The sequence below is a fragment of the Monodelphis domestica genome, chromosome 5, assembly GCF_027887165.1.
Source record: "Monodelphis domestica isolate mMonDom1 chromosome 5, mMonDom1.pri, whole genome shotgun sequence".
In the NCBI taxonomy this organism is placed as follows: Eukaryota; Metazoa; Chordata; class Mammalia; order Didelphimorphia; family Didelphidae; genus Monodelphis; species Monodelphis domestica.
Window position 1 is genome coordinate 49,942,568 of NC_077231.1, and position 21,739 is coordinate 49,964,306.

General features: G+C 35.5%; 1 pseudogene; it reads right to left on the reverse strand.

Annotated features, from left to right (window-relative positions):
- Positions 1–1,035: 1,035 nt before the first annotated feature.
- The window catches only part of LOC103106159 (2-oxoisovalerate dehydrogenase subunit beta, mitochondrial-like), a 97,266-nt pseudogene continuing 76,562 nt past the window's right edge, over positions 1,036–21,739 (reverse strand).

The window sequence follows — 21,739 nt, forward strand, 5'->3', positions numbered from 1 at the left end:
TTTAATATTAGAAGAGTAATTTTATCTAACAAACATTCCATTGATCTAGAGCTTGATGGTGACTGAGGGGTCATCTAGTTTTTTTGACAGTTGAGGAAATTGAGGCCCAGAAGCATCTACATGTATTAATCATGTATTATTGTTCAGTTTTTCAATCATGTCTAACTCTTCATGATCCCATTTAGGGTTTTCTTATCAAAGATATTGACATTGTTTACTCTTTCTTTCTCAAGCTCATTTTTATAGATGAGGAAACTGAGGCAAACAGGGTTAAATGATTTGCCCAGGTTTACAAAGCTAGTAAAAGTCTGAGAAGTCTTCCTGAATCTAGGTATAGTACTCTATCCATTGTGCCCCCTACCTCCCCAAGTAGGTACTAATTACTTATTAAATAAGGATTAACTGTATAAAGTCACACAATATCTTAATTAATAAATATATATAGTCAACTAGGAGTAGGAAATTGGAGGTAGGATGGGGATCCAGGAGTTTTCCAGCTCTTGTGTCCAGTAAAGTTCTCAGGTTATTATTTTTCCCCCAACGTTTCATTTTTATTATGACAACCAAATAACCAATTTATGCTTTACAATTTTGGGAATATGCAAATATGGATTTCACCAGAAACAACACTGGGGACAAAAACCTGGCGAGCTGAACACATTTTTTTGAAGAGAGTCCCACATCGCCTATTAACACAGAAGTAACTTAAAGATGTAAATAAGCAAGTTTATTCAATCTTAATAGTATTTATAGTATTTGGAAAATTTTATAATACCCATCTTAAACTCTTCACTTCTTTTTGTATGTGCTAATAATGTGGATTCTGAGTTTTAGCTTCTTATTGACCAATACCTGGATAAATAGTTTTTAAATAGTTTTATATGAAGTCCATGTAAAGAAAAGACAAGTTTGAGTAAATACCAAAGTTCATCAAGACTTTCATGTCTGGTTCTATTCTTCTAATCTCCAGTCAATCAATAATTGATAATTTTGAAGGGAATCATACCATTTCCATTTGTTATTAATATAAATATTTCAGAAATGTGAGAAATGGTGTATCATATCCACACACTTTGGCATTGGTGCCACAAGATTCAAGAAACATTCTTCCTGAAATGTAGAATTGATCTCTGAAACAAGGCCTCATGACTGTTCAGAAATCACCCGGTTTGGGCCACTGACTTACAAATAATCTTTAAGTAAGTTACTTCACAAGAAACTCCCAACTTTTCTTGAGCCATGCTTACCACTTGTTTGAACACTTAAAACTGAGTCCCTCAAGCAACTAGAGTAACATCACTCCCCTTTGCAGTATGCCAGCTTGGGACAATGGGATGTAATATCACTCCACAAGCACTTGTTTCTCTGCTACCCTATAAAGGATTTTAGGTTAAAAAAATATACAAGGATTGTTGTTTTCTATGCACCACAAAAGTCGTACCTTGACTTGGAAAGGGCTTTTAGGTACAGCTGCCTTTATTCCTGGACAATGAACAAAAAAGGCTTCAGGCCTATGAGAATGATGAGGTGCTCATCCATGACCTACACAGCTCCAAGGCTTTCACAATTAAAGAGATCACCAGAGTGATAATGATATTTTGTTGCTTTATTAGCAATCTGATCAAAAGTAGGGAAGATATACTGTGCAAACTGAATTTCTGTGTGGAAGTAGCTCCATTAACAGGAACTCTTATACCAAATTCAACTTGTTCATATGATAGAGTATTAAAAATTCTATCTTTGCCATATTTCTCTCATATGCATTATACAGTAGGGTCCCAGTATCCACTGATTAGATTTTTGCTGACTTAGCTACCCATGGGTAACCATGGAAAATTTTTTTTTTAAATTGTAGAATTTGGATAATTCCAGAAAACAAACAAACAATCCTGTTTCAAGCCACTCATTAGGTGAGTCCAGGTTATAACATGGTGAAGTCTATTTGCCCAGCCTCTTTAAGAGACAGAGAACAAGAGTTGTTTGTATTTTATTTTCAAAGAGGATGAATAGCATCATAGAGTAATGTCTTGTCTTGTGCACGAACTGGATTTAAGTGAGATTTAAGTGAGAAGCACAAAGTTATCAGCCGCACTCTTTTTTTCCAGAGCCTTTGAAATCCAATTGCAAGACAAAAGTCAGAATGATTGGTGATGGCCTGGGGTGCAGTGCATGACCTTGGCATCTTGGAGAGCTCACCAAGCTCTAAGTGCTCCACAGTGCCTGCTTCAATTCTCATTCACACATTCCACTGGCTTTTATATGCCTGGGATAGACAACCCTCTAACTCACCAATGGGTTTGTGGCCCATTGGTTACCCTCAACCTGGTTTGGTTCACCTGCCAAGATGGTTTTACCTACTTGGGCCTTTGCATATGCTATACCTTCTTGGAGCTACAGGCAAGAGTTGAGTGTCAGGTGGACACCAAAGGTGAGTGAGCAGTCCTGAAAAGAGTTCATCAAGCCCCAGATTAGAGGTGCTAGTATTTCTTGAATATCTATACAAACCAATATCAAGAGTATAGTACTGTATAGTAATTTACATTATACTTTATTATTATTGTATTTAATGTCAGTAATGTCACAGTGTGTTTAATGTATTAAAGTTTATTATACATATGTATAGACAAGAAAATCATATTGTATGTGGCGTCAACAGTTCCTCTTATATCTGAAGTTTCAGCAATCCAACATAAATCTTGGAACATATTCCCTGAGGATATGGCGGCCACAATGTATACTTGGTACTTTGAAGTGAGTCCTTGATCTGGCAACTATAGAAGTTTTATTTTACAAACCTTTTATATTTATGTTTTTTTAGTCTTTAATTATTAAAGTCATTTTTAATTGGATTTTTAACTCACAAATCCTTGTTACTTTAGAAACAAATCAAAAATAAGTTGAACTTGCTGGTCAAAAGTAAAATTTAGCTTTAACCTATAATATTTGGTACTATGAGCTGGTGCTTTTTCTTTTCTTTTTGTTTTTATGATGGATCCCATAATTTATTCTATTATGTAATTTCCCTTTTGTGGATAGTGAAGAAAAATTGATAGCACGTAGAAAAGAAAAGTGAATTATTAGGAGTTGAATAATGTCAGATTGACTATTACAATAGCCTAACTGATCTTGCAGCCTGGTGAATAAGAAATTCCAGTCCCTAGATAAGCAGTATGGTGTTACTGACCTTACCAGTGCCTTCTCCAACCCTATGACTAAGACCTCTAGTTTTCTTTTACTTGGGAAGCAGCAGATTAGGACTTCCAGAGGCAGAACCAAAATAGTGGAGTAAACTAGAGCCACTCCAATGTCACCATGAGAATCCTCTCCAACACATTTAAATATCGGCACAAAACACATATAGGAGTGAAAGAACCAATGAGGAGACAGAATGAAATAACTTTCAAGAAAAGAAAAACCCAAATGATAGCTAGAGAACATCTGGGGCACTGTGATAAGAGGGGAGCAGAGTTATCAAAGAGGCTGTAGCAAGGAAGGAAGAGCAAGCCAAAAGCAAGCCACACACCCTCACCCCATTCTAACCTTCTGCCCCAGGTTAGAAACCTAAGTCCAACCTAAAATTCAGGTCCTGAGATCCTGCCTGGACAAATAGTGGTTCAAACAAATCCACACCCCCTGAAATTTTAAACCTGTGGATAAGTCAAGATTCCCAGCCCAGGGCAGCCTGGGCTGAAGAGGGCTGACCTGTGTGAGCCCAGAGTGAACCCAGGAGTTTCAGTCTGGGCTTAGGATGAGAACATAGTTCACAGTTTGGGGTGGCTGATAGAACTAAGGGTGAATACTGCATGGATCTTTTTTGCCTAAAGCTCAGGGCAGAACTCTAAGACAGGGCAATCAATTAGAACAAGTACACAAAAACTTACACCTAAATCCAAGGCTACAATTTAAGTGGTTCCAGATCTAATCAAGATCAAAGTAAGAACAAAAGTTTACAATAATCTTTGAGCTATCAGGATCTCAAGGGTCATTTGAATCAGCATGGGTAGGGGGCTTTCAGAGTTCTCAGCCCTCAGACCATCACATTATCCTCCAAGAACTGAAACTGGTAAAAACTCAGAAAATAAGCTGAGAAAATAGCATCAAGGAATGACTACAGTTTAAGAGGGTACCTTAACTCCCTAGAAAACAGAGCCTACCTATAATTAGATAGGAAAAATGAGAAAACAACAAAAAAGCACCTAACCCTAAAGAATTTTTATGGAGACAAAGAGCAAGGTACAGACACAGAAGGGGACAGTAAAAGTAAACCAAATCTACACAAAGTCCAAAAGAAAAACATGAATTGGACACAGATTCTAGAAGAGCTCAAAAAAGATTTCAAAAACCAATTAAGAGAGGCAGAGGAAAAGTGGGGAAAAGAAATGAATGTGATATAAGGAGGAAGGAAAGAAATGGGTCAGACCAAGAAAGAGTTAGAAAAAATCACAAAATGTAAAATAAATAATTTTGATTACATCAAATATAAAAGTTTTTGTACAAACAAAATCAATGCAACCAAAATTAGAAGGGAAGCAACAAATTGGGAAACAATCTTCATAACAAAAACCTCTGACAAAGGTCTAATTACTCAAATTCATAAAGAGCTAAATCAGTTGTACAAAAAAAAAATCAAGCCACTCTCCAATTGATAAATGGGCAAGGGAGATGAATAGTCCATTTTCAGTTACAGAAATCAAAACTATTAATAACCACATGAAAAAGTGTTCTAAATCTCTTATAATCAGAAAGATGCAAAAGAAAACAACTCTGAGGTATCACCTCACACCTAGCAGATTGGCTAACATGACAGCTATGGAAAGTAATGAATGCTGGAGGGGATGTGACAAGGTTGGGACATTAATGTGCTTCTGGTGAAGTTGTGAATTGATCCAACCATTCTATAGGGCAATTTGGAACTATACCAAAAGAGCGATAAAAGACTGCCTGCCCTTTGATCCAGCCATAACACTGCTGGATTTGTACCCCAAAGAGATAATAAGGAAAAAGACATGTACAAAAATATTCATAGTTGCGCTCTTTGTGACGGCAAAAAATTGGAAAATGAATGGCTGAACAAATTGTGGTATCTGTTGGTGATGGAACACTATTGTGCTAAAAGGAATAATAAAGTGGAGGAATTCCATGGGAACTGGAATGACCTCCAGGAAGTGATGCAGAGTAAGAAGAGCAGAACCAGGAGAATATTGTACACTGAGACTGATACACTGTGGAACAATAGAATGTAATGGACTTTGTCATTAGTGGCAATGCAGTGATCCTGAACAACTTGGAGGAATCTTTGAGAAAAACCACTATGCACATTCAGAGGAAAAACTGTGGGAATAGAAACACCGAAGAAAAACAACTGCTTGATCACATGGATTGAAGGGATACCATTGGGGATATAGACTCTAAATGATCATCCTAGTGCAAACATCAACAACATGGAAATAGATTCTAATCAAGGACACATGTAATACTCAGTGGAATTGCACATTGTCTATGGGAAGGGGGGGAGGAGAGGGAGGGAAAGAATATGATTCTTGTAACCAAGGAATAATGTTCTAAATTGACTAAATAAAATTAAAAAAAAGAAGAAGAAATGGGTCAATTGAAAAAGGAGAACCAAAAACTTACAGAGGAAAATCAGGTCTTAAAAGTCAGAATTAACCATCTAGAAACTAATGATTTCATTGAAATGTAAAAAAATAATAAGGCAGAATCAGAAGAATGAAATAACAGAGGAAAACATGAAATACCTTACTGAAAAAACAACTGACATAAAAAATAGATTTAGGAGAGACAGTCTGAGAATTATTGGACTACCTGGATGCCATGATCAAGAAAAAACTATGGACATCATGTTACTAGAAATGATCAAAAAAACTTCCCAGAGATCTTCAAACATGAAAATAAAATTGAAATTGAAAGAATTTACAGGTCACCTCTAGAAAGAAATCCTCAAATGAAAACTTCCAAGAATGTAGTAGCTAAATCCAGAGACACCAAACTAAGGAAAAAATTCTCCAAACAGCCAGAAAAAACAATCCAATACCATTTGAGGTACAATCAGGATCACATAGAACTGAGGGGCTTCTACATTAAAGGATCAAAAGACATGGAATATAGTATTCGGGAAGGCAAAACATTTGTGTTTACAACTCAGAATTACCTATCCAGCAAAACTGAGTATATTCTTTCAGGGGAAAAAATGGACATTTAATAAGATAGATTTCGAAGCATTCCTGAGGAATAAGCTAGACCTAAACAAAAAATTTGAAGTCCAAACATGAGACACAAGAGAAGACCAAAAAGGTAACTAAGAAAGAAAAAATATAAAAGACTCCTTAAGGTCCAAATGTTTATATGTCTACATAGAAAAATGATTTCTGTAATTCTCAAAAATTACTTTCATTATAGAGAAGATAGAAGGAATTTATTCTGAAAGTGGGTGGCAAAGTAAGTTGATTATGATGATATGATATATATGTAAATATGGTGAAATATGATATGAAATGATATGTATATATGATATGTATGCATATGAATGATATATAAAAAAATCAAGGGGTAAAAGAGAGGGTTGCTCTGAGAGGAAAGGGAAGTGAGAAATAGAAAGGGGTAAATAATATAAAGTGGTGTGAAAATTCATTACAGAGAGAGGAAGATAAGGGTGGCAACAGGCGATGCTTAAACTTTACTCTCATTTTAACTGGTTCAGAGAGGTAAAACCAAGTATCCTTGGTGGGGTATAGAATTCTATCTTACCTTACAGAGAAGTAGAAGGGGAATAAGACAAGGGAAGAGGGAGTAATTGGAGGCTGGGGGAAGTGGGGGGTCACAAAAATCAAAATACTGGTGAGGAAGAACAGAATAAAAGGGAATAGAGCAGGATTCAAAAGGGATAATATGATAGAGGCAATTCACAGTAATCATAACACTGAATTCGTGAATGGGATGAAGTCACCTATAAAATTGAAATGGATAGCAGAGTGGATTAAAAAACAGAATCCTACAATATGTTGTTTACAAGACACACTTTTGAGGCAGGGTAACACACAGATTAAAAGTAAAAGGCTGTAGCAGAATTTATTGTGCATCATCTAAAGTAAAAAAAAAAATGCAGGAAAACCAACTATATCAATAATCAAGCCAACAGAAATCACATGATTATCTCAATAGATGCAGAAAAAGCCTTTGACAAAATACACCTATTCCTATTGAAAACAGAAACTAGAAAGTATAGTAATAGAAGGGCCCTTCCTCAAAATAATAAAAGTATATATTTTAAACCATAAGCAATTATCATCTGCAATGGGGACAAGTTATCACTTTTTGCATACTTAACTAAGTATGATGGTATAGTTAAAGAATCCTAGAAAATCAACTAAAAGGCTAATAGAAATAATTAATAACTTTAGCAGAGTTGCAGGGTACAAAAGAAACCCATATAAATCATCAGCATTTCTATATATTTCCAACAAAACTGAGCAATGGGGGTTAGTTAGAAAGGGAAACTCCATTTAAAATCACTTTACTCAATATAAAATATTTAAGAATCTATCTACAAAGACAAACACAGGAATCAGATGATCACAACTAGAAAACACTTTTCACACAATTAAAACTGGATCTAAATAATTGGAAAAAACATTAATTGCTCATGGGTAGGATGGCCTAATATAATAAAAATGACAATCCTTCCCAAATTAGTTTTACTTAATCAGTGCCATGCCTATTAAACTACCAATATAACTTTTTTATAAAATTAGAAAAAAAAGTATAACAAAGTTCATCTGAAAGAACAAAAAAATCAAGAATATCAAGGGAGATAAGGGAAGTAGTAGTTTAGTGTCTTTTCATTGTCCTTCCTCAGAATACTTCATACTTCCCTTTGTATTGAAACAATTTAATTGACATAGACCTGAATGAAGTCCTGCTTCTCGAATCCACTGATGTCTAATATTATATTGATTATGTAAATGCTGACTCGGCTGAATGAGACTACAGTGGCAGAAGATCTAGATGAGATAATGTCTTTCTTTTATGATAGAAAAGGAATAGGAGAGTGAACAGAAGAAAATTCTATTGGATATTGGGTACATCATGAATCTGATAATGGGGGTATGCTGATGAAACATGGTGGATATGGCATCATTTATTTACCTTAACTAAGTATGATCTAGCACCTTCTGTATAACAGTGTTCATTGAGAACATCTACCTTTGAAGGTTCAATATGAAATGATCCCACATGGTTCTTGATTTTTTTTTTCATTTGTCAGTTTGATTATATTGACCCTCATCCTTCATCAAAGGGTAAAGAAATTGCCCTCATTATAATTAAAAACCTATTCAGGATATGGGCTACAGTACCTGGTAAGTCTACCACCTCAGCAGCCATGATAAAGGCCCCTAGAGAACACATTCTTCTTTCTTTTATGATTACCTTTGATGAGGCAATGACCCATTTTACTGCAAAGTAGGTTTGGGATTGGGCCCATAGTAACTATATTCACTAAGTTTTTCATTCTCTATACTATTCCCAGGTAGCCAGTAGTGAGGATATGTGGAATGAACTTTTAATACAACAGCTTTGTCATCACACTCTGAATGCTGCGGTTCAATGCCCTATCCTACAAATACTATGTTTTTGATAATTCAAAATTATCTAAAGAAGAACTCATTTCCACCATTTTGGGGGGCTCACTCTTTAAGAGGGCTTGACCTGAATGAACTATTTTTGTATTGTCCTGTTTGATTCACTCTAGTCTTTCTTTATCTCATCCTCTAAGTGTGGGCAGATACTACTTAATTGGAAAGTTCTCTTTTTCCTAGGATGCTTTGGGCAGAAAGGATTGTGTGGAACATAGATTGGAATTGTTGGGAGGCACTTTGCTTTTTGTTACTTTGGAGGTTAAATATTTTTTTTCTAATCATAATGAGAAGGAATTTACTTGAAAAAAGGCAATCATTTGCATGTTTTGATGATATTTTAGTCTCTGGAGGATGATGAATTTTCCAAAGATTAAGTCATCTTTGAATCAATTCCTCATGAAAAAAGTGATTTATCCCTTACTAGAGGTTGCTGAATGGCCAGAATTTAGTGACATACCTCTTGTGAGAATCTTGGGAAGGGATAGTGTGTTTTGTATGGCAGGCCTGGTAACACTGAAATAGCATGATTGTGGGATTAATATCATTGTCGTATAAGGTCCTGCTACACGTGACATAAAAGACCTAAGATCCCTCCATTATTTCAATTGAAATGGTCTAGGCCTATGATGGCCAAAAATAACAATGTGGGAAACCTCACTAGTCTTTCAAGGGATTTCATTTATCTGTTACTGTGCCCGGCAATCACAAATGTTTAATTACAGAAAAAAACAACAACTTATGAACTATCCTTAATATCACATTCCTACTGTGTCACAATTTATAGATTTATAGGCTGAAATAAAATTATAGCTTGTTTCAGTCCCTATTTATAATTTTTAAGATTATTTGGAAATGTTTCAAATAGAAAAAGTTTACTTAGAAATCTTAGGGGATGTTGTTAAACAAGCTATATGGAAAGGAAAACTGAATCAAGCATTGGCATTTCTGTCACAGAGGTGGAGGAGACAGTAGTTGGAATGTTAGAGTGAAGATTGTTGGACAGCAAAGATAGTTGGAGAGGGGAGGGGTGACTTGGAGAGTGATAGTTGCTCTTGAGGGTTACTCTTTCCTGGCCCTTGGCCTGGAAGGAGTGCTCTCTCCCTAACTTGGGAAAGAAGTACTTCTATTCCTGGTTTTTTCCTAACTGTGTGCTCTACATGGAGTCCCCTGGATTATATCATCAAAAAATGGATTTAAGGGGAGTAGCTTGAACTTAAGGCTGGTCTTTAGGGCACTAGCCTGAAGAGACAGGCCCAACCAGCTCTGAAGGTCAGAATATTTTCTTCTTCTTGCTGTCTACTGCTAAAACTTTAAACTTAAAAAAGCTAGCACAGATATAGCATAGACAGGAATAAAAGAAATATTCCTCCACCAGCCTATGAGGCCTGATCTCATCTCAAAAGCTGAGAAAGACTCAAACCAATCTGTGGCAAAGTATAGGGAAACCCCTATTCCCTCTACCCTGATACCTTCCCAATTTAAACTTGTTATTAAATTCATCTTTAGTAAATAAAAAGAGTCAGATTATCTTTGTAAGAACGAAGGGACCCTGATGTGAGTAAGGTTTTTTTAGGGAAGAAGGTCCTCTGTAACCTCAAGTACCCAAATCTTGAGGTTCCCATCCATGCCTCTCTCTTCTTTCACTCGTGGTTAATATCTGTCCTCAGAAAATTTCCTTACAGATGAGATATAATGTGTTTTAGTGAGCTACTAGAATTTTTTAAGGTATTGTGTTGAGTAGTCATATTACAGGTTGTTGGCTCTACCCCTTCCCCTGAACCTGGTGACTTAAACCATATGGAGAGCTCATCATAGGTCATTGAATACTTATTCTAGTAGCTTAGGAAGGAGAGTAGTATTATAATATCTTTTTTATTCTTAGATTGTATGATTTTAATATTTACCTAATCAAGTAATTTTAATGAAGTTTTATGGCTCATGAATGCTTGTTTCATTTTTCAAAACACTGGAACTGTTAGACTATATTAAATGTAGGCTTAAAACACATAAGGAAAATATCCAATATGTATGGGGTGACATGTGAACTAAGATGAGAAAATGGTCTTAGAGTTTGAGAAGGAAGAGAATAATTTCAGCTGAGGGAAGATAGTGAAGGGCTATGGCATGTGAAGACTGAGAAGGAAGTTAACAAAGTATATGAGCTCTGAATAGAGTTTACATAACTCACAGGAGTTGGTATGTTACTGACAGGTGTTTTTAATACTTGGCACAGTTTATCCAGCCCTACTTTTCCAGATTTCTCCAAATTAATTGCAGCCATTCCACTGGGTATTACATGTATCATTGTTCAAAACCAAATAGTGAGTTATTTATCCAAAAGAATGAACCTTTGGTTTGTTGAACACTAAGTTGTTATGGACATCAACTACTGTGTGTTGCTAACCTAATCTATTTTATTGATCCACTATTCTATTTCTTAGCCAGTACCAAAATGTTTTGATGACTACTGCTTTGGTTTGGAATCTGGTATGGTTAGGCCTCCTTCCTTCATATTTGTTTCATTAATTCCTTTGATATTGTTGCGCTTTTGTTCTTCCAGATGGATTTTATTGCTATTTTTTCTAACTCTATGAAATAATTTGGGGTTATATCATTGGTATGACACTGAGGGAATGTTTAAGTATTATTTTTGCCTGAATTATATTACTTCAGGTCCTGTTGCTTTTTTTTCTAGGTAACTGGTACTATGTTCATTAAGAATCTTGAAGGTAGCCCAGACTGGAGAAATAAAAGCTTTTAGTACATTCAAAGCTGTCTGATTTGGGTGAACAATGGAAGATCCCATTATTATCTGAGTAGTTCAGACGCTTGACTCTGGTTTAGATCTAGGTAGCCCAATTTTAGGGGAAATTAGGTGGTGAAGTGGAGTCAGAAAGACTCATCTTCCTAATTTCAAATCTGACCTTAGATATTTACTAGATGGTTGAACCTGGGTAAAGCTTTATCCTGTTTGTCTTAGCTTCCTCACCTATAAAATGAACTGGAGAAAGAAATGGCAAATGACTCTAGTATCTTTACCAAGAAAATCCCAAATGGAATTAGGAAGAGTTGGACATGACTGAAATGACAATACAACGACAAAACAGCAATAATAACATCTCATTTGATCACCCAGGATCAAATCCTGGAGATCTGAAGCATATAGAGAAATCAACATGACTGACCTGGGTATTTTTCTTAAAATGGAGATCATAGGAGAAACATACCAATCAGAGGAAGGGGATACAAGGGTTGAGAATATTTCCCATTTGAGAAATTCAGATGTAGATAGTATTTACAGGGCAGGGAGCCTTCTGTATTGTAAAAGAAAAAAATAGAGAGAGTCATGAATAGAATCCAAACTGAAATCATGACCTAAGTTTTGGCCTATTCCTACTGAATCTGTATAAATGAATTCTGTGTCCTATAGCTAAAATTGTCCATTCAGATCTAGACTTTCTCTGACCTTCTAGTATTCCTAATTAGTACCACCACTGCTTCTTTGACCTCATTCTTAAACCATTCCCTTTTCTACTAAATGTATGTACTTCCTTTGAGTTCTTTGTGCCCCTACGAGATTTTTTAAAACATATTTATAATTTTTATCCTTCTAGGCTCTGTATCTCTTATCATTCCCTATTATTTGTTTCTTATTTCTACCCCTCTTCATTTTGTTTCTTTCTCTTTGCCAAGGTAAGCATCCTTACAGCTGTTTCTTGTTCCTCTCTCATCTCTGTGTGTTCTCCCCGTGCCTGCCAATCTCCTTGGTTTTGTCAGCTAAGTGACCAAAATCTCTTTCAAATCCCTCCTGAAAATCTCCTTCTTCTGTGAAGCTTTTCAATATTTTTTTCAGTGAAGATGTTTACCATGTAAAGAAAGCCACAGGGTTTCATTCATATCTCCTAGCTCTATTAGTCATCTTGTGAATTTTATATGAGTTGCATTATCTGCGTACTTACTTGCAGCTGGAGTGCACTGACTGTATCTTCCCATGCATAGCTCGAGGTTAACTGCTAATATTCAGACACTAAAAAGAAAAGCTACATTGAACATCCACAATTTTAACAGGAAGAGTCGGGTTTATAAGAATTAAAGAGCTATGTGGCAACAAGAGCATACACTGTAGCAGGAGAAAATTTGTGAGACACTAATAGAGCATATTTACATTCCTGAGTATACTTCATTTATCTTTTCCCTTTGCAGAATATAGTTCAGTGTAATAAAAATCATACTTATTGGCAATCGTGCAACAAAGGAAGCTAAGGAATCAGCAAATGATTTCTAGAGGAATCAAGAAAATAGACTAAGGGGTATTTCAATGCATTAAAAGGAGATAATACGCCACTGACACCTTTCTTGGGATGAAGTTATCAGGTTTGTTCTAATCATCTTAATCATAGTAAGGACCTACTATGTGCCAGACACTGTTAAATCCAGGGAATGCAAAAAGGAAAAGACGATCCCTGCCCTCAAGCTTCTCACAATGGAATGGGAGAGACAACATGCAAACAAATATCAACAAATAATCTATATTCAGGATAAGTCTGGCCCAATTGAAGGTTCTTAGAGAATGGAACTTTGAACAGAAAAGTCTGAGTGGAGATGTGTGTGTATAGCTGGGAAGGTTATGGGTAATACTGCATCTTGGGAGAGATTCATCATAAGCCACAAGAACAATGGAAGGGATTTTCCAAATTTGAAGAACACAATTATGTATTGACCAATAATTCCAATCTTAGAATATTATAGAGATATAATCCCGGATCTTAATAGCCCGCAAACATTTATTAAGCACCTACTGTGTTCCAGACATTGTGCTAAGTGCTGTGAATACACAAAGAGGCCAAAGACATTCTCTCTTCTTGAGGAGAATATTACAATCTATTGGGAGAGACATTTGTTGGTATAAAAGTTAGGGATAAGACTGGTTTTCTAGGATTAGTGGAAAGAAGGGAATTTTGAGATAAGCCCTGGGAAAAGATTCTGGGTAGGAAGGAATTGTGGGAGTGTAAAATTGAAAATAACTGAACTTCACTTCCTTATTGGATTTCATTTGAGCTGGGAGTGGGTTTTGTCTCTGCCTACAGTTTCAAACTGAAGGAGGAGGTTTGCTCTAAAAGATTCTCCCTGAAAAGTCAGGATTTTCGTGGAGAAAATCTTTGGCATCAAGGTAGAGGGTTTACTTGGAAAAAACAAATGTTCCTGTCTTTATCTGTCAGTGACCCATCTATTGGAATTCCTATTAGTTAAGATAATTCAAAGCTTTCCATCTATAACTTTGAGTTCCTTATTAGAGCAGCCAAACACAGAGGTTTTCCCTTTCTTTCTTTATTACTAGTGGGAAGAGTAGGGTTATGTCAGATAGTCTGGGAAATGGTTTTAGATAGCATAAGAAGGTGTAAGTGAGGCCTAAAGAAGAACAGAAGGCTCTCCTTTTACAGCAGACTTAGGAGCTGGTGGGGTAGTTTAAAGAGTATTAGGTTCATATTTACCAGGTCCCCTTATCCCTTTTGTTAAAATAAACTTTGTTTCTATAACCAAAGTGGTTCTTAATTGGTCCTGAAGAGTTCCTAGGTAGGTTAAAACATTGTATATCCCTCTGGGACACTTCCCCATTACACATTGTTCCAACATATTTGTAGAAGCAAGCTATATTCCAGAGAAATAGGAAATAATTAATGCTTTTGAATTAAGAATGATTGGAAAAAGCTTCCAAGGTGTAATTTAAGCTGAGATTTGAAGACATCCAAAGAACCTAAGGATACCAGGAGTCAGAGATGAGAAGAGGAAGCATTTGAGGTATGGAAGACAGCCATAGAAAATGTCAGGAGCCAAAATGTGACATGTCATATCATTGGATTGAAGAGTTTGTGATGAAGAGCAAAGTGTCAGAAGACTGGAAAGATGAAGGAAAGTCTAGTTTTTGAAAGGCTTCAAATGCCAAACAGAGGATTTTTGTATTTGATCCTTGAGATATTAGGGAGCCATGGGAATTATTGAGTATGGAGGTGACATGTCATATCTGCACTTTAGGAAAATCACTCTAGCAGCTGAATGGTAGATAGATGGGAGAGACTTCAAGCAGGCAGCTTGTAATGCTAAGGGTTACATTTGCAGCTGCTTAACTCTTTGTGGGTCAAGATGTGATCCTATAATAAGACACATTTCTCCATATTAGTTTTTAGTAAAAAGTTTAAAAAAGTGAGTTGTTTATTATTATGCAAAGATCCAGCAACTTAGCTTACAACATAAAGCACAAATAAATATACAGATAAGAGAACAACAGCAGTAATAATGAGGCAGTAAAGAAAGATACCTCACCGAATGGGAAAGCACCTATACCTGAATATTACAGCTGGGGAGTCTTGGGATATAGCATTCAGAGTGTCCCATTGAGGAAAACGACCAAGGCAAAGCACCCTCTCTATGGGCGAGACTCTAAAATCTACTTTCCAGAAGGAAACTCAAACCAAGAAGACTTTTTGCCAACTGTTGTTTGCATAACTGTTTCCAGGGCTTCAGTGACCTGACTAAGGGCTCAAGTTCCAAGAAACAGCCAGGCAAAATGTCTCAAAATTTAATCAACAGTCATGAAGGCAACACATTCTCTGAGACAAGGGGTAAATCTCACAGAAGTATGTTTATCTTCCAGACAGTCAGAGACCTTGGGAAGCTGCTGAAAACTCTGGGCAAAGTCCAAAGCAGTCCAAGTTTCTGTTGGTAAATAAGAGTCCTATAATAATAATAAAAAAGAAGAGATTTATTAAAATTTTCTTTAACCCTTCTCAGCTTCACTACTGTGTTATAATAAATAATCCACAGATAAAGGGATGAGAGGATCATGGCAATATCAGAGGAGAAAATAGAGATGTTGCAAAAATGAAATGATAGATCAATTTTACAGATGAGAAAACTGAAGCTGGCCTCAGGTGACTTTTCCAGGGCCACATAGGCATTAAATATTAGAGATAGGATTTGAAATGAAGTCTTCCTGATTCTAACTCTATTTATATGCCACACAGGTACTTTGGACAGAAATAGGAAGTGTAGAAGAGGAGAGTATTTGGGGCAAAAGACAAAGATTTCTGTTCTATAAACATTTTATATACACATCTACACACACACACACACACACACACACATACCCCTTTGATATTCGTTTGATCTTAGAATGATCGGTTAATTTGGAGTGATATTCTTCAGATTTGGGAAAATTCCCTCTATTGTCCCTATGACATGATATCTGAGTTTTTAGCAAAGTAGATAATCTGGCCTATCATTTCTACTTCTACTCACTCCTGAGAGTACTAATTCTGTCATGTGTATATGCATAAATGTACATATATGTTCAGCCACAGTTCTTCCTTTGAGCTTCAGTACTTTATTACCAATTGCCTATTGGAAATCTGAGTTATATCGATGAAGAAGAACTAAATGTAAATGTGTGGAAGCTGAAAGTGATTGAGGATAGTTAAAGGGAAAATAAAAAGCCTTTACTTCGAGACTTCAGAGGTGAAAATCACATAAACACTAAAAACATTATTGAACGATAATTAAAAATATATGCATGGTGCTTTTAATTCATGGTGTCTTCATGTTTTTTCTGCATGCATACCCCAAAGAACTGAGCCAAATGTTTGTGAAATTCAAGGAGAATTATAATGATATTTTAATTCCTCATTTATAGATGAAGAAACTGATAGTTAAAATAGTGAAGTGAAAAGTGGTCAAGCTAATAGAAAATTGTACTAACAAAAAGTAGGAAAATCTATTCATGGAGATGATATATCCAATAGCATTATAATCCTACACTAGGAATGGGAATGGGCATGAAGGATTGGTAACTCTCTCCAGTCAGAATACTAAGTAGTAGCAAAGATAAAAATTACAAGAAAATTGGATGACAAGACAAAGATGAGAAGGCAACCCAAAGTCAAATAATTAACCGAGGTTAGTGACCAAGAAAACTAGATGCTTTCTCTCAGTATATATTCTTGTTAAGTGAGGCAGAGATGGCAATGAAAGGCAATATTGGGCCAAATTACAAAATCATTTATAAAGCATTAGGGACATAGGATAAAAGTTAAGAGTACCATCACCTTGAAAAAAATAATGAAAATCAATGGAAGGGTGACAAAAAACCCAAAGAAAGCATTCTATGAGATCCAGCTAAGTCAAATTATTCTGAAAATGCATAGATTTCATGAGCAGGAGACAAGAAATAGATAGCAAATAGGTTGTATATGGCAGCCTTTCTCTAACAGGTTCATTTATAACATCTTATTCAACAAAACCAACACATTTGGGTTCAAATACCTCAAAGGCCAATTGGTAATAGGAGAAAATGCTATATAGAATGTACCATATGAGAAAATTAGTAGAAAATTAGGTGACAATGAGAAGGGAAGCTGCACTCAAACAAATGTACAGAGAAAGCTAAGCTAAGTGCAAAGAATCTTCAGTCTTTTGAAGGCTTGATTTTTAATATCTCAATTGGAAGATAATTAATGAGAAAAATTAAGGCTGTGAAATGTTGCTAAGTTGATATCATGAAAAGTTGTCTTCTCACAGAAACTTCAGAATTTCTCCTGATATCTACCTTTCTTATAGCTTTCTTTGTATGTATTTTTTGTATGTAGTGTCCTGCATTTGAATATAAGCTCCTTGGAGTAAGGAACTATCTTCTGGCTCTTTTTGTATCCCCAGTGCTTAGTACACTAACTTTCACATCATAGGGTCTTAAGAAATGTTTATCAATTGACTCACAGGAATGCTAGGAAATGCCTGAAAATTATTTTTAAAAGAGCAATGACAAAGAAAAAAGGAGAGAAACAGAATCTTCTTCATTTGAAATGATAAAAATAATAGACTCAATCTGGTAAAGGCTGGAAGCTGAATGACCACAGGGAGGCTAGTATAAGATCTGGTAAATTGACTTGAAATATTGAAGTACCAAGACAGAAAATGTGTCAGGGAAGCCAGCAAGTTCTAGAAAATGAGACTACACTATGTAGGTTCTCTGAAAGAAGATTCTTCAGTGCAGGAAAGAAGTCACAGGAAAGCTTGAGCTCTAGTAATGTTCCAAGTGATGGTATCAATAGATAGAGAATGGGGTTTTGCAAAATATAAACCCATTCATTAAAAAGTGGAATATTCAAAGAATGACTCCTTAATAGAGTAAATAATGTCTAAAAAAAGCTATCATTTTCTGCAATGGGGAAATGCTAAAGCCTTTTCAATAAGTACAAGGATAAAGTGAAGCTATCCATAGTCACCACTAAATATGTAATGCTAGAAGTGATAGCTAAAGCAATAAGACAAATAAAATGAATTGAATGGATAAATATTATGTGTCTTAGACTACCAAACCCACAAATGAGTAATATTAATATAATAATATTAATATAAATAAAAAGCAGTCAGTGATATTAAATAATTGTGCTTAGTATTGTGACAGAGGATGGCACATAAGAAAAGTGCCAGGCTGGAGTGTGTGAAACTGATAACCTCAATGGGGGAGGGTCCCCAGGAGGATGGAATCTTGAGGAGGAGCAGAAGGTTCCCTTGGGAAGAGTAGTTGGTCTCTCAGTTTGGGAGAAGCTGAAGAGGGAGAGGTGAATAAGACTTTCTCCTGAGGGTTACCCAACTTTTCCTGCTTGTGACTTAAAATCCTTCCCCAACATTTCCCAATTGAAGAGACTCAGTGAAGAGAAACCTGAGAAAGATATTTTGAATCTCTGTCAGAACTGTGGCCAAGGGGCCAAACCCAGAGTCAGTGAACCTGACTTTCTCTCAGGGGGCTTAGCCTGCCAAGGTCCAAGTTCCTCCCAAACTTGTGGAGGGAGGAAAAGGGTTTTAGCTAGAGAAAGGGACTCCTTTTCCCCACTATGCTTTCCCATTCTTTTCCCTGCTAGTTATTCCTCTCTGTATTACCCTGATTGAGTTAATTGACATTAAAGTAGTTATCTTATCTCCAAACTGTAAATCAAGTGTGAGTGAACAGATCAAGGGAAGAGGCATCTTACTAAGAAGAAATATTTAAGTCTCTAGTGGTGGAGAGGGGACAAGAGGGACAAGAACAAATCCTGGAGAGCAGCCATAGTTAAGGAGGGAAGGAAGAAGGGGGGAAATGTTCAAATCCTCTCTCTTCTCTCTGAGCCAACCCTAAACATCAGCTGTCCACTCCTAGATCCTGTTCCCTTTACCATCCCCAAACCTTTTCTCCATTACAGTATATATCAAAATAATAACCAAAATTAATTCAGGAATTCTAAATTAATTCACAGATTAAGAGTCATACAGATTAAGGTGCCAAATTTACTTTATAAAAGTAGAAGCAAAGCATACAGTAATTGCATTCATAACAAAGTTTCTCAAGAATCCAAAGAGAAACAGTGAAAAATAAAAGGCATGGAAGGGAACCCATCATCATCAAAACTCAAACTGTAGTACAAAACAGTAATCATTAAGTCTTTTGTGATGGCAAAAAAAAAAAAGTAAATTGATAAAAAACAGAAGATCTAGAGTTAGCCAAATAGAATTGTATTGTGTTTAATAAAACCAAGTGGAATAAGAATTAAGAACTAATGACAAAAACATCTAGGAAACTAGCACACAGTTTGGTGGAAATTAAGTTTTGACCAGTATCTCACAGCAGAGAAAATAATGTAAACCAAATGAATATATGACCTAGTAATAAAAGCTCTCACATATCACAGAGAAGCAAAAGATAAAATAACTTTCACAACTATGAATAAGGGAAGAATTATTTACCAAACAGGTATAGAAGTGGATCATGGGAAACAAATGAGTAATCATGATTATGTAAAATTTCAATATTTTTGCACAAAAAAAGATCGGTGCAGTTAGAATTAAAAGTAAACATTTGACTGGGGGAAAAGAAATTGTTGTAGTAAATTTTTCTGAAAAAGTTCTTATTTCCAGGATGGAAAGGGAATTGATATAAATACAAAAGAACAAGAGCCTTACCCTAAAGGATAAATGCTCCACACAGTTTGTAAAATAAGAAAGATAAATAATCAATAACTGTGAAAATTCTCTTTCTTTAATAACAAGAGATATACAAACTAACTCCTTTGAGGTTCCATCTCACATGCATCTGATTGAAAAAGATATTATAAATGTGGGAAGTGTTGGAGTGGTATGGGAGAGGAGGGAATTTGATATATTATTGGTAGTACTGTGAATTGATCTAAATTTTCTGGAAAACAGTTTAATAATAATTATTTAGATTTATTTTAATATCTTATATAATATTATTTTATTCAATATAGCCTATAACATTTACTTGATAATATCTAATTAATTACATAGTACTTACTATGTGTCAGGCACTGTGCAAAGTACTATATAAATATTATCTCTTTCAATCCTCACGAAAGTCCTGTTAGGTAGGTGTGTTTTTATCTCTATTTTTTTTTTACAGAAACTGAGGAAAATTAAGTTATAGTTAAAACATCCTTAAACTGTGGATAACTTTTGTCTCACTAATAACCCTAGTATTCACATACTCCAAAGAGAGGAAAAGATTTGTAGTGGTCCTTTTAATGTGAAAAATAGCACTGAAAACAAAATGAGGAAACAATTTAGGAATGACTGAAAAATATATGGTGAATACAATGCAATATTATCAAGCAGTAAGTAGTAAGTAATGATGAGAGGGATATTATGAGGAAAGCCTGGCAAAATTTCTATGAATTTAATCAGAATGAATTAGGGGGAATGAGAGTAATTTATATGATTATACAATTTTTAAAGGGAAAATATTCTGAAATATAAAAGAATTATTATCAATATAATGATCATTCATGAGTCCAGGAAACTGATGATGTGATGATGACTCATGCTTCCTACTTCTTGGTTGAGATGACTGAATTCAAGTACAGGATTTAAATATATATATAATTGTGTGTGTGTGTGTGTGTGTTGGAAGTTTAAAAAAACCCTTCTTGGTTACAAATTAAGATTTTTTTCAAGGAAGATTGAGGATATGGGTTAGTAAGGGGGTAATGTTATACTAAAAAAAGAAAAGAATGAAGAGAATTGATGAAACACAATAGAGAAGGAAGCTGAAGGAAGTTTAGAGAAAGAATGAAGCAAGAAGGACAATATCAGAAATACTGTGTTTTGTTTCATATATAATTTAAACACATATTGTCAATAGAATCCTCTTTTTCTGTATCTTGTATCAGGAAAAGTTTGTGTTTGTTGATGTAGTGCTTGTTATGGCCTCCTTTTTGCAAATGTAGGTAGGTTACATTTCCCTCTCTGATTACTAGTGGCATACCTAAAAAAAATAAAGGGTGTCTTTAATCCCATCAGCTTAAGTCCCCATGCACTCCATCAGTCAATAAACATTTATTAAACATATATTTTGTGTCAGGCTCTCTAAGTGCTGGGACTACAAAGGAAGGTAAAATACATCCCACACCTGCAAGGAAATGGCTGATATGTTTCCCCCAACTACTAATCTCTAGTGACTAATTGACTAATTCCACATAAGTAATTAATGTCAATTAGCTTTTTAAAATAGATATTTACTTTAAAGATATAGAAGGAAAAGAAATACAAACATCCCCCTGACCCCAATACCTAAAGTATGGAGGGCATCAAATCCTAATGGAATTTCCATGTAATATTTCCCCTACCCAAGGTAGGGGAAGGTAACTTCCAGATATAGTGTCTGGAAGTTACAGATACAGCATGGCAGATGGATGGATGAGTCTGCATCTCTGCTACTGCTAGACTGAGCTGGGAAAGTCACTTGGGACTTGTTCCTCACAGTCTAGCATACTGCCAGTGCCAGCATAGATTCCAACTCCCAGGCTTGATGACTCATGCTCTTAACTTTCTTGAAACTCATAAAGATATGTTCAATTCAAATCTTCTTCACCTAAAACAGGAAAAAATGTGCACTCTCCCCTTCCCAAAGTATTGTGTTCATGGGCTTCAAAGGGATTCTTTTTCCATCTCATCTCATTGGAATGCAGACAGGCAGGAAATTAATGATTGCTCCCCCTTTTCTGGCTCTATCAACAATAAAAAAACCCTTTTTAATATAATGA